This window comes from Triticum urartu, chromosome 5A (genome assembly GCF_056163025.1).
Source record: "Triticum urartu cultivar PI428250 chromosome 5A, HENAU_Tu73, whole genome shotgun sequence".
Taxonomy (NCBI): domain Eukaryota; kingdom Viridiplantae; phylum Streptophyta; class Magnoliopsida; order Poales; family Poaceae; genus Triticum; species Triticum urartu.
Window position 1 is genome coordinate 541552155 of NC_141877.1, and position 13611 is coordinate 541565765.

The following is a 13611-nucleotide window of genomic DNA, read 5'->3' on the forward strand; positions in this document are numbered from 1 at the left end:
ATCACAAAGCTCTTGTAGCTTGGTCGAAGCGACTGGAGGATTCTGTCAATGACCGCATCATCCGGGAGATTAACTCCCAGCTGAGACAAGCGGTTATGTAACCCAGACATAGTGAGTATGTGCTCACTGACAGAACTATTTTCCTCCATCTTACAGCTGAAGAACTTATCGGAGACTTCATATCTCTCGATCCGGGCATGAGCTTGAAAAACCATTTTCAGCTCTTCGAACATCTCATATGCTCCATGTCTCTCAAAACGCTTTTGGAGCCCCGGCTCTAAGCTGTAAAGCATGCCGCACTGAACAAGGGAGTAGTCGTCAACACGTGTCTGCCAAGCGTTCATAACGTCTTGGTTCTGTGGGACGGGAGCTTCACCTAGCGGTGCTTGTAGGACATAATCTTTCTTGGCAGCTATGAGGATGATCCTCAGGTTCCGGACCCAGTCCGTATAGTTGCTGCCATCGTCTTTCAGCTTGGTTTTCTCTAGGAACGCGTTGAAGTTGAGGACTACGTTGGCCATTTGATCTACAAGACATATTGCAAAGATTTTAGACTAAGTTCATGATAATTAAGTTCATCTAATCAAATTATTAATGAACTCCCACTTAGATTAGACATCCCTCTAGTCATCTAAGTATTACATGATCCGAGTTGACTAGGCCGTGTCCGATCATCACGTGAGACGGACTAGTCAACATCGGTGAACATCTTCATGTTGATCGTATCTTCTATATGACTCATGCTCGACCTTTCGGTCTTCTGTGTTCCGAGGCCATGTCTGTACATGCTAGGCTCGTCAAGTCAACCTAAGTGTTTGCATGTGTAAATCTGTCTTACACCCGTTGTATGTGAACGTCTGAATAAAACACCCGATCATCACGTGATGTTTTGAAACAGCGAACTGTCACAACGGTGCACAGTTAGGGGGAACACTTCTTGAAATTAGTATGAGGGATCATCTTATTTACTACCGTCGTTCTAAGTAAACAAGATGCAAAACATGATAAACATCACATGCAATCAAATAATGAACGTGACATGATATGGCCAATATCACATAGCTCCTTTGATCTCCATCTGGGGCTCCATGATCATCTTGTCACCGGCTTGACACCATGATCTCCATCATTATGATCTCCATAATCGTGTCTCCATGAAGTTGCTCGCCAACTATTACTTCTACTACTATGGCTAACGCGTTTAGCAATAAAGTAAAGTAATTTACATGGCGTTTCTTAATGACTCGCAGGTCATATAAAAGAATAAAGACAACTCCTATGGCTCCTGCCGGTTGTCATACTCATCGACATGCAAGTCGTGATTCCTATTACAATAGCATGAACATCTCATACATCACATATAGATCATTCATCATTCATCACAACTTTGGCCATATCATATCACAAACCACTTGCTGCAAAAACAAGTTAGACGTCCTCTAATTGTTGTTGCAAGTTTTACGTGGCTGAATTAGGGTTCTAGCAAGAACGTCTTCTTACCTACGTTAAAGCCACAACGTGATTTGTCAACTTCTATTTACCCTTCATAAGGACCCTGTTCATCGAATCCGCTCCAACTAAAGTGAGAGAGACAGACACCCGCCAGCCACCTTATGCAACTAGTGCATGTTAGTCGGTGGAACCGGTCTCACGTAAGCGTACGTGTAAGGTTGGTCCAGGCCGCTTCATCCCACAATACCGCTGAAGCAAGAAAAGACTAGTAGCGGCAAGAAAGTTGACAAATCTACGCCCACAACAAATTGTGTTCTACTCGCGCAAGAAGAACTACGCATAGACCTAGCTCATGATGCCACTGTTGGGGAACGTTGCAGAAAACAAAATTTTTCCTACTCGTTTCACCAAGATCCATCTAGGAGTTCATCTAGCAACGAGTCATCGGATGCATCTACATACCTTTGTAGATCACGCGCGGAAGCGTTCAAAGAATGGGGATGAGGAAGGCGTACTCGACGTGATCCAAATCACCGATGACCAAGCGCCGAACGGACGGCACCTCCGCGTTCAACACACGTACGGGACAGGAGACGTCTCCTCCTTCTTGATCCAGCAAGGGGGGAGGAGAGGTTGATGAAGATCCAGCAGCACGACGGCGTGGTGGTGGATGCAGGGCGTCACAGTAGCAGGGCTTCGCCTATACTACGAAGGAGAGACGTAACGGGGAGAGAGGGAGGCGCCAGGGGCTGGGGTATGAAGTCCCTCCTCTCCCCCACTATATATAGGAGGGCCAAGGGGGGTGGTGCGCAGCCTAGGAGATCCAATCTCCTAGGTGCGGCTGCCAAGGGGAGGTTTCCCTCCCCCCCAAGGCACCTAGGGGTGCCTTCCACTAGTGGGACTCCTCCCCATGGAAGCCTAGGCGCATGGGCCTAGTGGGGCTGATGCCCTTGGCCCATCTAGGCCAAGGCGCACCCCCTACAGCCCATGTGGCCCCCCGGGACAGGTGGCCCCACCCGGTGGGCCCCCGGGACCCCTCCGGTGGTCCCGGTACAATACCGATAACCCCGAAACTTGTCCCGATGGACAAAACAGCACTTCCTATATATAATTCTTTACCTCCGGACCATTCCGGAACTCCTCGTGACGTCCGGGATCTTATCCGGGACTCCGAACAACATTCGGGTTACTGCATATACATATCTTCACAACCCTAGCGTCACCGAACCTTAAGTGTGTAGACCCTACGGGTTCGGGAGACAAGCAGACATGACCGAGACGACTCTCCGGTCAATAACCAACAGCGGGATCTGGATACCCATGTTGGCTCCCACATGCTCCACGATGATCTCATCGGATGAACCACGATGTCGAGGATTCAATCAACCCCGTATGCAATTCCCTTTGTCAATCGATATGTTACTTGCCCGAGATTCGATCGTCGGTATCCCAATACCTCGTTCAATCTCGTTACCGGCAAGTCACTTTACTCGTACCGTAATGCATGATCCCGTGACCAGACACTTGGTCACTTTGAGCTCATTATGATGATGCATTACCGAGTGGGCCCGGTGATACCTCTCCGTCATACGGAGTGACAAATCCCAGTCTTGATCCATGTCAACCCAACAGACACTTTCGGAGATACCCGTAGTCTACCTTTATAGTCACCCAGTTACGTTGTGACGTTTGGTATACCTAAAGCACTCCTACGGTATCTGGGAGTTACACGATCTCATGGTCTAAGGAAAAGATACTTTGACATTGGAAAACTCTAGCAAACAAACTATACGATCTTGTGCTATGTTTAGGATTGGGTCTCGTCCATCACATCATTCTCCTAATGATGTGATCTCGTTATCAATGACATCCAATGTCCATAGTCAGGAAACCATGACTATCTGTTGATCAACGAGCTAGTCAACTAGAGGCTTACTAGGGACATGTTGGTGTCTGTTATTCACACATGTATTACGATTTCCAGATAATACAATTATAGCATGAATAAAGACAATTATCAAGAACAAGGAAATATAATAATAAAGCTTTTATTATTGCCTCTAGGGCATATTTCCAACACCATGGGCCTCCGCCTGCGCCTAGGGTTGGAAACCCTGGGGGTGGGGGGCGCCCCACCTGACTTGGGGGGCAAGTTCCCCCTTGGCCACAGCCGCCCCTTGGAGATGGGATCTCCTAGGGCTAGCGCCCCCCTAGGGGCCCTATATATAGTGGAGGGGAGGGAGGGCAGCCGCACCCAAGTCCCTGGCGCCTCCCTCTCCCCCCGTGACACCTCTCCCTCTCGTTGGTGCTTGGCGAAGCCCTGCCGAGATCACCGCTGCTTCCACCACCACGCCGTCGTGCTGCTGGATCTCCATCAACCTCTCCTTCCCCTTGCTGGATCAAGAAGGAGGAGACGTCTTCCCAACCGTACGTGTGTTGAACGCGGAGGTGCCGTCCGTTCGGCGATAGGTCATCGGTGATTTGGATCACGACGAGTACGACTCCATCATCCCCATTCTCTTGAACGCTTCCGTTCGCGATCTACAAGGGTATGTAGATGCACTCCCCTCTCACTCGTTGCTAGATGAATCCATAGATTGATCTTGGTGATGCGTATAAAATTTTAAAATTCTGCTACGTTCCCCAACAGATCAACAGATCAACTTCTGTGTCTAGAGGTGCCCCCCTGCCCCCGTATATAAAGGAGTGGAGGAGGGGAGAGCCGACCCTCTCTAGGGCGCGCCATGGGGAGTCCTACTCCCACCGGCAGTAGGATTCCCCCCTTTCCAACTTGGAGTAGGAGAGGGAAGGAAGAGGAAGGAGGGAGGAAGGAAAGGGGGGCCGGCCCTCTTCCCAATTCGGATTGGGCTTGGGGGGTGCCACCTCCCTTGCTCCTTTCCCCTCCTTTCCACTAAAGCCCAATAAGGCCCATATACCTCCCGAGGGGTTCCGATAACCTCCCGGTGCTCCGGTATATTCCCGATCTCACCCGGAACCATTCTGGTATCCAAATATAGTCATCCAATATATCGATCTTTATGTCTCGACCATTTCGAGACTCCTAGTCATGTCCGTGATCATATCCGAGACTCCGAACTACCTTCGGTACATCACGATCATCACCGAACTTTAAGCGTGCGGACCCTACGGGTTCGAGAACTATGTAGACATGACCGAGACACGCCTCTGGTCAATAACCAATAGCGGAACCCGGATGCTCATATTGGCTCCCACATATTCTACGAAGATCTTTATCGGTCAAACCGCGTAACAACATACGTTGTTCCCTTTGTCATCGGTATGTTACTTACCCGAGATTCGATCGTCGGTATCTCAATACCTAGTTCAATCTCGTTACCGGCAAGTCTATTTACTCGTTCCGTAATACATCATTCCGCAACTAACTCATTAGTTACAATGCTTGCAAGGCTTATAGTGATGTGCATTACCGAGTGGGCCCAGAGATACCTCTCCGACAATCGGAGTGAAAAATCCTAATCTTGAAATACGCCAACCCAACAAGTACCTTTGGAGACACCTATAGTGCACCTTTATAATCATCCAGTTACGTTGTGACGTTTGGTAACACACAAAGTGTTCCTCCGATAACGGGAGTTGCATAATCTCATAGTCATAGGAACGTGTATAAGTCATGAAGAAAGCAATAGCAACATACTAAACGATCAAGTGCTAAGCTAACGGAATGGGTCAAGTCAATCACATCATTCTCCTAATGATGTGATCCCGTTGATCAAATGACAACTCATGTCTATATATGCTAGGAAACATAACCATCTTTGATCAACGAGCTAGTCTAGTAGAGGCATACTAGTGACACTCTGTTTATCTATGTATTCACACATGTATCATGTTTCCGGTTAATACAATTCTAGCATGAATAATAAACATTTATCATGATATGAGGAAATAAATAATAACTTTATTATTGCCTCTAGGGCATATTTCCTTCACTAGGGTCGCCTCCTTGCTTTGATTTAAGTGAGGCTGAATGAGAGTAATTCTTAAGGGCACCCTCAAGGCGGTAGGTGGAAAGGGTGGTTGAGGTTATCTTGATCCAATAGTCCATGATGGAGTAGGGAAGAAGAGGGTGGTGCATGGTCCATGGTGGAGTAGGCCATGTATCCCTCCTAATGAGCTTCTTTGTCTCGGGCCTTTATAATTTTCCTTCTCCTTTTAGTTTCCTATTTTTTTTACTTTTTGACCATGACTTGTTTCTTCGAATTTCGTTAATTGACTTTGAAAAATTGCCATGTAGAACTAGGTGGGACCTACTAGGTAGGACTAGTTGATATTAAAACAGGAAACCCCTTGAGTTGTAGTCACAAAAGTTATCATTGTGGTCGCCAGTCAAATTTCTCGAGTCTTGACGATCTTCACTCTGCGTGCTCTCCATGTATTATAGATATTTTTCCTGCTTCTCATGGAGAATCCTCAATTTTCTACGATAGTGATGTCTTGTCAAAGATTCAACATCATTTTTCCTCCGACTTGTCCAAACAAATGAATGTTCTCGAATATATTTGGATCGATGAATGATGTCTTGTAGGTGGTGGACTTTAATCTTTACTTTGCTTTTTTGGGTTGTATCCAGCAGATGTAAGGGAGAAAATGTTGGTACCATCTTAATCCAACATCAAGAATAATAAAATCGATGCCTCAGCCGCCCATAACCTCAAAAAAATCCTAGAAGACTTCTCGGCTGCTATTGGCCTCTCTATTAACATCTCCAAAACAACTTTCGTCCCGCTCAATATTGAACCAGAACTGGCAACACAAATGGCCTCGACTCTTGGGATCTCGGTATCCTCTTTCCCATAGAAATACCTGGGACTACCACTCTCCCCGCACAAATTACCACCGTCGGCTTTCCAACCAGTAATCAATTGTTGTGATGTTTACCTTTCTGGTTGGCATGCGCTCCTACTCTCTCGTGGCGGTCGCCTCATTCTGCTATCTGCGGTCCTAGATAGTCTTCCCACCTATTTCATGATGTGCTTCTCACTACCAAAAAGTGTTCTCTAGGATATTGACAAACGTAGACGGATTTTCTTCTGGTCAAATGATGACTCCTTCTCTGGGGCTAAGTGTCTGGTAGCGTGGGCGGGTGTGCATGCCCAAGTTGGCAGGCGGTCTAGGTGTTAAAAACTTACAAGCACAGTTTTTTTGCCTTATTTTGAAATTTGCTTTCAAATTCCTCCACTCCCCACTTCTGCCTTGGAAGGATTGGATGTTAAACCATTCCCCCCTCCACATAGGTCTAGGTAGAAATGCCTCCTTCCTTGGCAAAGCTATTTTTAAACACTTACACACGCTCAGAGAGATTCCCTGATATGTCTCCGTCGTATCTATAATTTTTGATTGTTCCATGCCAATATTCTACAACTTTCATATACTTTTGGCAACTTTGTATACTATTTTTGGGACTAACATATTGATCCAGTGCCCAGTGCCAGTTCCTGTCTGTTGCATGTTTTTGGTTTCGCAGAATATCCATATCAAACGGAGTCCAAACGGGATAAAAACGGACGGAGATACTTTTTGGAATGTTTGGAAAATTCCGGAAGAAAAATCCACGCGAGACGGTGCACGAGGTGGTCAGGAGGCAGGGGGCGCGCCTGCCCCCTGGGCGCGCCCCTACCCTCGTGAGCCACCCATAAGGCAGTTGACGCTCTTCTTTTGCCGCAAGAAAGCTAATTTTCGGAAAAAATCACGGCGAAGGTTTCAGGCCAATCGGAGTTATGGATCTCCATATATACACGAAACGGTGAAACAGAGCCAGGAGAGAACGCATAAACAGAGAGAGACAGAGAGACAAATCCAATCTCGGAGGGGCTCTCGCCCCTCCCACGCCATGGAGGCTAAGGACCAGAGGGGAAAGCCTTCTCCCATCTAGGGAGGAGGTCAAGGAAGAAGAAGAAGAAGGGGGGGCCTCTCCCCCTTGCTTCCGATGGCGCCGGAGTGCCACCGGGGGCCATCATCATCACCGTCATCTTCACCAACAACTTCACCGCCTTCACCACCAACTCTTCCCCCCTCTATGCAGCGGTGTAACCTCTCTCTTACCCGCTGTAATCTCTACTTAAACATGGTGCTCAACGCTATATATTATTTCCATATGATGTATGGCTATCCTATGATGTTTGAGTAGATCCGTTTTGTCCTAATGGCTATTTGATGATCAAGATTGGTTTGAGTTGCATGTTTTATTATTGGTGCTGTCCTATGGTGCTCTCCGTGTCGCGCAAGCGTGAGGGATTCCCGCTGTAGGGTGTTGCAATATGCTTATGATTTGCTTATGGTGGGTGGCGTGAGTGAACAGAAGCACAGACCCGAGTAAGTAGGTTGTTTGCGTATGGGATAAAGAGGACTTGATGCTTTAATGCTATGGTTGGGTTTTACCTTAATGAATCTTTAGTAGTTGCGGATGCTTGCTAGAGTTCCAATCATAAGTGCATATGATCCAACTAGAGAAAGTATGTTAGCTTATGCCTCTCTCTCAAATAAAATTGTAATAATGATTACCGGTCTAGTTGTCGATTGCCTAGGGACAAATAACTTTCTCGTAACAACAAACTCTCTGCTAAACCTAACTTAGTTGTGTCTTTATCTAAACAGCCTGTGTTTTTTATTTACGTAATCTTTATTATCTTGCATACCTATCCAACAACACCTACAAAGTACTTATAGTTTCATACTTGTTCTAGGTAAAGCGAACGTCAAGCGTGCGTAGAGTTGTATCGGTGGTCGATAGAACTTGAGGGGTTATTTGTTCTGCCTTTAGCTCCTCGTTGGGTTCGACACTCTTACTTATAAAAAACTATTGCGATCCCCTATACTTGTGGGTTATCATTCCCCAGGTTACTATTGGCAATGGTTCCTCAACCTTTTTCTGGCTTGATCGTTGGCTCCTGCTAGAACCACTCTCCATTGCCTTCCCTGCCTTGTTTACACACCATACTAAGCCTAACACTCTTGTTGATAAAATTATGATGGATGGGATTGAACTCGGCTTGCGTAGCCGGCTAACCGTAACCACTACCAATGAACTTGTTTCCTTGAGATCTTTGTTGCAGGGAGTGTGCCTTACAGGAGTACCCGACGACAGGTCCTTGCTTAACGGCGCCACTTTTTCCACTAAGGGCGCTTATGTTGCTCTTGCTCCCCAACTATCGGATCCATCTCTTACCCACATCTGTGACTCTCGTGTTCCTAGTAGGGTTCGAGTGTTTGGCTAGCTTTTCTATCTGGACAGGTTAAACACGCAGGCAAATCTCCATCGCAAGACCATCATCGACTCTCCATCGTGCCCATGTTGTAATGCCGCGCCAGAAGACCGTGATCATCTCTTCTTCACATGCCCAACGGCTGCCTCCATTTGGGGTGCCATGCATAGGGCTGCTTCCCCGTCACTCTCCCCTGCCTGACTTGTGGAATGCGCCGGTTCAGGATGGCCTACCTCAGTCAATCTGGCCTTTCATTTTGCTACTCATATTATGGAAAATTGGGATGCTCGCAACGACAAAACCTTTAGGGACTTGTCCCCTTCTCCGTATAATGTAATTAGGGCTATTATCTCTGATCTCACTCTTTGGTCCCACCGCCTTAAAAGGCGGATAAAAAAATCCACGCCGGATTGTGGCGGGATTTTTTCACCTCTCGTCTTGTCTGAACTATTTTTTCGAAATATATTCAGGTGGGGAGTCTTCCCCCCGGTGATAGTTTCAAAAAAAAAAGAATAATAAAACCCTCCATCATCATCTAAAGAACATAGAGTAACAAACTATTTTCATGCATGAGTCAATGCAGAGGTCGAGAGGAAAATAGATAAAGAAAACAAGGTTACAAATAGCAACTATCGGGACAAACTAAGGCACCTGAAAAAAGATCTAGTGCCAGTCACTTTCTTTATGCACCATCCGATTCCCAACCAACTGTTGTAAACAAATAAAGGCACTATTTATCTTCTTCATCCTCGCAACGCCCTTCGTCCTCCTTGCGATGCGCCTGACGTGCCCTGTCCTAACCACCGACCTCCACCACCCTAAGATAGATGGTGGGGCAATGGCTTCTCCGACGAGGTTTTTTCTACTCTGGTGAGGTTGGAAGGAAGGAAGGAAGGAAGAGGCGATTGACGGCTGAAACAATTTCCAGGTACCTGATAAATAGCAAAACTGCAACTATCCTGCAGACATGCACTTTTCAACAACATAGGTTTTTGTTAATGAAGGTCTTGCTTGCAACAATTCAAACTGGCGTATCTTTTCATAACCTTATTTTCAATACAGTAGATGCATAGTAAGTAACTAATGTTTTCTATGTAGGAAAAAGTGCGACGGCCCTCATTTGGTCGATCTTACAAGCTCGTCCACATCATTGCTTAGATCTAACCTCGACACCCAACACAACAAGACCACTCTTGTACTCCTCTTGTTGTCTGCATCAGGCTGACAGACACCTCATCGTCGTCTTCCTCGTTGTAGAACTCACCCAACTCGACCTCCATCCAGCCGTTAGCCCTTCTCCGAGGGAGCACAATGTTGTCTGTGAGATGAATTGCTCCAGTAACGCGACTGCGCTTGCAAGGTCCCCATTTTTCCTCCCAGCTATACCTCCAAATATTTTTGTGAGTCACTCCGTCATCCCCAACTTCCATGTAGCCTTGAAGGCAAACTTGCCGTGTTGAATGGATCCATCCAATGCTGACTGATGCCACCTGAAACGGAAAATCCAGCTTGTTGAACCCACTATCTGCCAACTTGAACACCATGTAAGCGGCGTACGCCGAGTTCTGCGAGAGCATCCTACATTGCGCGCATCTTCCCACGGATTTCCAACCGCGAAACCTTGCGGAGCCTGGCTGCTTCCAAAAACCTGCCGAAGAAGTTTGTGGTAATGAGGACCGGGCATTTTGGCTCCCGGGCTCAGATGAGCCCGGAAGTGAACAGCGAACCCACCAAAAATAGTAAACAAAATTTTAAAAATCTATTTTTTTTGATGAAAGATGCTTGAGTTTGTTATGTCCGTGCAAAAGTTTAGCGCATTTGAACATCTGACAAGTTCTCAGCAAAAAGACAAATTTGGGATTTGTGAAAAAGTTAACTGTTTTGCGCTGCTCAGATCTGATTTTTTTTGGTGAGAGCTACTCATATTGTCAAAATGAGCCGAAACTTGGCACAACACATACTCAACTATCTTTCACCTGATTTTTTTCAGAATTTTTCTGTATCTTTTTAAATTTACTGTCCAGAGGGTGTAGATGAGCTCAAAAGCCTAATTGGATATTCACCGGTAATGATTAATATATTCATGTCATCTCATAGCAATGTGTTATACTAGTAGTATATCAAACTTATTGTGAAAAGAAAAATCCAATGGAAAACTAATTGGCCCCCAAAACACCACAATCGAAAAGGAGGCTCGACTCGATCGAACCTCTCGTTTCCTTGGATCTTGTCGCCGCGGAGGTGGATCCATTGCCAGGAGGAGGGCGTCTCGCCCCGCGAGATATGCAGCGCCCTCGCCGAGAGCAGGAAGCACTTGGCGCCCGTGATATTAGAAATTCTAAAATCTGTTAAATTGATCTCGTGTGATCCTAGCTTCACACACAAGTTTTAGCCATGTACTAGTGTCTATGGAAGATAAAGCCCTAGGGGTAGTGTACGGCAAATCATCTATCTATCGTTCCTGTTAACTCACCTTTCAATAGATGTAGAAACAATATAAATGGAAAAATAATTTGAGAGGGCCAATGATCTTCAGCATGAATATTATCATTTAACGAAAGTAAGAAACTGATCTCCCTCGGAGAAACTACTACTGTTAGCACTGCCATGCTGCCAATTTTTCGTCGAATTTAGTAGGAAAAAAATGCGTTTACAAAAACTCATCCTCTTCAGTTGAAAAAAAAAACTCATCCTCTGTACTATGAGAACGCACAATAGACTTGGCAGGGAACTCTAACATTGCTATTAGGTGAGCTAAATGAAATCTCCGTCATTGACCTCATCCATACAGTAGCATTGATTACTTGATTTGTACTCCCTTCGTTCCAAATTATTCATCGCAGTAATGAATGTATCTAGAACTAAAATACATCTAGATACATCCATACCTGCGACAAGTAATTCAAAACGGAGGAAGTACAACCCATGCATTCATTTCGAAATGATAACAGATACCTGAAAAATAAATTATGAACAATCTTTAGATAGATACATGTGCTTTTGAGTTTTGGCATGTACATCCACACCAAGTAGATTATACAGATCGATGCACTTACATTTGGTTAACAACGAAAGTTGAGTTACAAATTGCTGTGCAAAGTTCTGGATCAATCCAGACAACAAGGTTAGTCCAAACAACAAATTTCTGGAACAATCATTCCGGCAGACAACCACACAATCAAGGCCAGCATAGAGAAGCGCAAGAGCAGGCATGCCGATTGAGGGTATATATGCCTCATTCAGCACATGATCTGGTTAAAATTGCTTCACCTCCAGCCGCATGCTCCGCGCCAAAGAATCGAACGAACGAACGGTACGGGGGATTAGTTCATCGTCAGCCGATTCCGATCAAGCGGAAACGAGGAGAGAAATCAAGAGGGCACGGGGAGTCTGTTATCGATGCGTACAACGAGCTTGCATGGCAGGAGGGCCGGGGTGACGGAGAGGCGCCGGAACAGGGCCTTCCTGGACGGCGGCACGCGGGGGAGCTCGCCCTCGGCGACGAGCTGCGGGAGGTCGCGGGACAGGAAGCCGGACCAGACGGTGTCGGAGTCCGCGGCGGCGAGGAAGGCCCGGGAGACGGCGGCCGCGCGGCAGGCGTCCTGCGGCGACGTGAGGGAGATGATCGTCGCGAGGAGCTCCTCCGGCAGGCGCGGGACCTCGCGGGCTGCGGCAGCTGCCTCCATGGATCCCTGGTCTCTTCTTCACGTCGGAACCAATCTGGCGGTTGCGCGATTGGCCACGCGAACACTACCGGAATCACATATTTTACCGACTGTCACGTGTTTACTAAGTTTTTTTAACTGAGGTCAGATTAACGATAACCATAAGTATGGGAGTGAGTTGAAGGCGCGTCGTCATCATCGCCTCTCCCTCATCGAAACCAGACAAACCTTATTGTCGTAGACAGTTAAAAAATCGCCGTGCTAAGGCCCCAAAAAAAACCAGCGCACCAGAGCAGCAAGCATCGCCGATAAAGACGAACGAAAACTGAATCCAAATAGATCCATCAAAGACCAGCACCTACCGAATCTCGCGAGATTCGACAAAGACACACCTTCACACGTAGTCCTGGCCATCTTAGACCCGGCCCTGTCGGCCCACCCAGGCCCGGCCCTAAAATCCAGGGCCTAGGCCCGATGGGCTTGACCATGGGCCCGGCTTGGGCCTGAGTTTTGAGCCCACCAGCAGGGCCTGGGCGGGCTTGGGCTTAGCATATTGACATTTTAAGGAAGAGGCCCAGCCCACGGCCCTAAGCCCTAAGGGCTTTTTACCAGATGGGTCGGGCTTGGGCTTGAAAAGTAGGCCCGATGGTAGGGCCTGGGAGGGCCTGGGCCTCAGTTTTCTGCCATGGGCTTTTTTAGGCCCGGCCCAAGCCCGGCCCATGGCCAGATATATTCACACGCCATCCGATAATGTTATGCGCATCGCGAACCAACCTCTGGTTGAGATGGTTAGGTGGACAGTGGTATCCCCAACCCATCAGGGTTCAAATCCTGGTGCTCGCATTTTTTCTGGATTTATTTCAGGAATTCCGGTGATACGCTTTCAGTGGGAGGAGACTTCCCGTCGACTACGAGGCGCCTACGGTGACTTCGTAAAATCTCAAGATGATATGCCGGCTCAGTCTCTCGGAGGTGCTCATAGGGGTAGGGTGTGCGTGTGTGCGTTCATACGGGTGAGTGTATGCGCGTTTATATGAGCGCTTGCGTCTGTACTGTGTTCAAAAAAAAGATAATGTTATGCGCATCATAGGGACGGAAAATCAGACGTGAAAAACAATATTCCTACTGAGGGACATCACCACAGCCACACAGCCCCAACGAAAACGTTGAACTTAACAAAAACGAGATCGGGTCCCTCCCGTCGGCGGGGGCCCGAGATCCTCCACACCTTGATGGCCCAAAGCCCATCG

At 47.1% G+C, this 13611-nt stretch overlaps 1 pseudogene; it reads right to left on the reverse strand.

Moving 5' to 3' along the window:
- Nucleotides 1-9808: 9808 nt before the first annotated feature.
- Nucleotides 9809-12473, reverse strand: LOC125556597 (putative F-box protein PP2-B12; annotated as a pseudogene).
- Nucleotides 12474-13611: the final 1138 nt, after the last annotated feature.